General features: G+C 37.3%; 1 pseudogene; it reads left to right on the top strand.

Annotated features, from left to right (window-relative positions):
* Positions 1–3641: 3641 nt before the first annotated feature.
* LOC130864976 (small nucleolar RNA U3) lies at positions 3642–3898 on the top strand (annotated as a pseudogene).
* Positions 3899–4343: the final 445 nt, after the last annotated feature.

Genomic DNA, 4343 nt, shown 5'->3' with positions numbered 1-4343 from the left:
CAGCATAAATGAATGTTACACATTTAAAAATAATATTCCACAGCACGAGTCATTTCCCAACCCTCAGAACCTCTTCTATATTTCGTGTCTTTACCCTGGCTCGTCTCCCAGCAAGAAAACAAGTATCCTGATTCTCATGACAGTAACTTAGTTTTTTGCTTTTTAATAATTTTTAACACGAAAGCATGTGTTTCTAAATGTTATAATTTGTTTGGACATGTAAAAACTATGTGACATGTTTATTCAGCCTCTTACTCTACAGATGACTCCTTCACCCATTCTTTTCTATATAGCCATCAAATACTCTTAATCATTGACCTTGAGTTTTCTTACAGTCAGCATTTCTCTAGTAGGATCTGAAATAGTTGCAGACACTCTTTGCAGTCTGGATTTCCATCATATTAGCCTCTGGTTGCAGGCACTTGATGCAGAAAGGCCATTTGTGCTTGCATGTTTTTCAATCAAGAAGTACATAATTTCTTGTCTTGGCAACGGTAGGAGCTATTAACTCAATCCACCCCAGATCCAGTTGTTCCCTTAGGCTGCAACTTGTAGTTATTCTGCATTTACAACTGCCATGTTGTTAATTTACTATAAGGAACTTATGAGGATACTTTACCTCTCATCTACTCTTTGATTGCTTGGTGATAAATCTGAATAAGACTTGATTTTTCTTTCCCTAGAATTTTAAAAATGTAAAATAAAAAAATTATCTTGATCAGAAAGTAATTTCTAAATATAGACTCTATGAACTAATGATTTTTTTTACACTCTGTGGATTTCAATTCACCTTAACACCTAGCCTTTCTAAAACTTAAAATGTTCTCTTTGGCCAGTTAGAGCCTCTTCAGTTATCTCTCAAATCATTTACAAAATTTCTTTGTAATGTGTGTCAGAATGTCCCAGGTTCATCTTGTCCTTTGCTTGTGCCAACCCCCAGAATCAGACAATTCTTCAAAAGTCCTGGTTTCTAATAATGGAAAAACATATCTCTTGACCATAACTTGGGCACTCAGTAACTTGACAGTGGTTTTTAACATTTACAGCAGAAATAAAAAAGTATTTAGCAAATTTACCAATACAAATAATGACCCATAATTTCATATTGATATTTCCTATGCGGAGGTTTTCTTTTTACTTAAGCTCACAATAGTACCTCTGAATATTCTTTTCTCAAAGGCAACAGAAATTACTGTTCCATAATTACTCACTGTTCTGGCCATTGGTGTGTAGATAATAATTGTCACATTGCTGTATTTAAATAACAATAATCTTACTGCCATCTTCAGTCTCAATACTGAACACTGTGCCAGGAGTGTCTGCAGACACTCCATGATTAACCCTTCCCTATGCTGCCATCATTCAGATTCTCCAAAACAGAAAAATTCTATACCTGCATCCTTTTTAGTCCAGTATATATGGCTATACATTTTGTTTTCAGCATGTGTTTACATGCTAATATCTCCAATAGCTGTTTGCCTAAAGATTATTTCTATTATACCCCACAGGAAAATATTACAGTATTCCATATGTTCTGGCATTTTAATAAGAATCGATGTCTTTTATAATTATTTAATTGTTGACATGTAAAACTTTGGGTGACATATTTTTACCTTGTGTGCTTAATATTTGTATGTATACACACATACACACACACATGCACACACACATTTTTTTTCTAGGATAAAGAACTGTTGCCAAAAATCTGGCCTATATATATATTTTTCTCAGCAATTAGATAAATAACCTTGTTATCCTTATCTCATGAATTTTGATTTTTGGAGGACTGAATACAAAAAGATACAAAAAAGTTTCTTTTCCAGATTCTAATAATGTTATAAGTAGTAGTACTGGCAAAGAAAGAGTGATATTCTTAGCTGAACAATATACTTTTCAATGAATAATGGCCACCTCTTTTAGTCTCCTTCCTGAAATCCCTCAGAATCTAACTACCTGTCTTTTTTTTCTCCCACACATTCAATGGCATGTGGTCTTATGGATATAAGACTCTGTACCCATTCACATGCATTTTGAAGTGTGTGCTACTAGCTAGCTGTGTAACAGACACTGTAAGTTTTTGATGCAGGACATTTGATCATGCTGTGAACCACAAGACTGCATTATTTCCTGGAAAAAAAAAAACTTGTTTCAAGCTATGGAGTGGCTCAGCCCTAGCACACACCTTTAATCCAAGAGCTTTCTGCTTGATTATTGTCAACAGGATTAAGTAAAATCAACCAGAGGTCAAGAAGCAGAGCAAGCAACCAGTTGCTGGGGGGAAAAACAGAATGTAAGGGGAAGTCAGAAGCATGAGGAGAGAGGAGGAGCTCAGGAAGTATAAGGGAGAAGGAGTTTTTGTTTGAAAAGGTTAGGAGAAAGCTCTTTTTTCTAGGGATTACAACAGCAGAAGCTGGATGCTTTCTCTACCTCTCTGAGCTAGTAGGTTTTCACTCTAGCATCTGGTTCTGAAGTCTTTATTGATAAAAAGAATAGTTAAAAACAAATTTTTGGTTTTGATATTTTATTGCTATGTTTTTATATTAAGATTCAAGAAAATCTGGTAATACTTATGAATGTCACTTTAATCTTTACCAAGTAATAACTGGATCTTATGGTGCTTTTACTGTACATTATCCTAATGAATAACTGTGTTCAGTTTTCTCATTAAATTTTTGATTGTCTCTTGATCTGAAACAGTGCTTTGAGAAAACCAACTAGACTGCTAGCATGCCTTGTCTTCTTTCTCTGTGCCCCCAGTCTCGTCCCTAGCACTGTGACAGAACACCAGATACAGTCTACAGTCCCTACTACCTACATCTCCTGTGGATCCCATAAACCATTTCCTCCCAACCTCCCTACCACGCCTGGTTGCTTTTTCCCAGATCCCAACTCCATCAGGCAGCCCTTGCTAATCCAACTGCAGCTTCTCCCTGTGTAACAAATAGGTTGAAGGTAGGAAGACACACCTCTCCTCCTACTCCTGAGATCTGGTGCCCCCAGTCTCATCTTCAGGTCTGTAGCTGTTGTTTCCCTTTCCTCTCTGACCCCAAACCAAGGGATAACAAAGACCTTCTCCAACTTGGCTTCCCCCAACTCATCCCTGTAAACCAGCCTCCAATACAAGCAGGTGCTCCCTATAAACACAGCAACTGTAGAGGCCAGAAAAACAGGTAACACACAATAGTATCACGATCTCTGAAAACCCAGAGAGGGGAACAAACACTAATGAACAAAACAACCACCATATGAAGATAAATCCAAAAATCAGCATTTTTAATCACCCAACCCCAGATGCTGAAATACTAGCATAAAAACACAACAACAGCCAGGGCTATATGTCTCCACTAGAGGCCAGGTATCTTAAAACAGCAGTTTCTGAATATTCCAGTACAGCTGAAGTATAAGGAAAAGACCATAAAACCAACTTTATAAAAATGATAGAGCAATAAATGGAGGAAAAGATGAAGCAGATAGAGGGACGTAGGTTAACGATAAAATGAATAAATCCCTTAAAGAAATCCAGGAAAACACAAACAACTGGAAGAAATGAGCTAATCCTTTAAAGAAATCTATGAAAATACAAACAGTTGAAGGAAGGGGTTAGAACTTTCCAGTAACCGAGAATAGAAATAGAAGCAATAAAGACTAACCTTTCAGGGAACATCTCTACAGTTTGTTCCTAGAGAACTTTGACTGTGTAGAATACCAGAGACCCAAGACCCAAGACCCAAGGCCCAAAACCTAAGACCGGAGACCCAAGACAAGAATGAGACACAGTGTTCCCTCCTGAGTGTGAAGCAGCTTTAGTTGCTGCTTCTCCACAGCTGCCTCTTGCCATTGATGATCATTCTTCTCTCCCTTTGGGGGAGTGAGAGGGAGAGAGCACAGTATGAGTGACGGAAAAAGGAAATAGAAGCAATAAAGAAAACACAAACTGAGAGAATTCTGGAAATGAAAGATTTAGGAACTTGAACAGGAACTACAGAGGCAAGCTTCACAAGCAAATTTTAAGAGATGGAAGAGAGAATCTCAGGAGTTGAAGATACAATAGAAAAAATAGATACATCTGCCAAAAAAAAATTGCTAAATTTAAGAGACTCCTGACATAGAACATCCAGGAAATCTAGGACATTATTAAAGAATAAGATTTTCCTAACCTAAAGAAAGGCATCACCTATAGAGGTACAAGAAACATACAGAACACCTAGTAGATGGGACCAGAAAAAAAAAGTACCCTAGCTACATAATAATCGAAGTGCTAGATGTACAGGGGGAGGGCAATATTTGGGAGGAGGGGAGGGAAATGGGAAATGGGGAGCAGGTGGAAATTTTAATTAAAAAAG

The sequence above is a fragment of the Chionomys nivalis genome, chromosome 22 (assembly GCF_950005125.1).
Source record: "Chionomys nivalis chromosome 22, mChiNiv1.1, whole genome shotgun sequence".
Lineage (NCBI taxonomy): Eukaryota > Metazoa > Chordata > Mammalia > Rodentia > Cricetidae > Chionomys > Chionomys nivalis.
The sequence above is the reverse complement of the archived record's forward strand: the minus strand, read 5'-3'. Positions and strand labels throughout refer to the sequence as shown.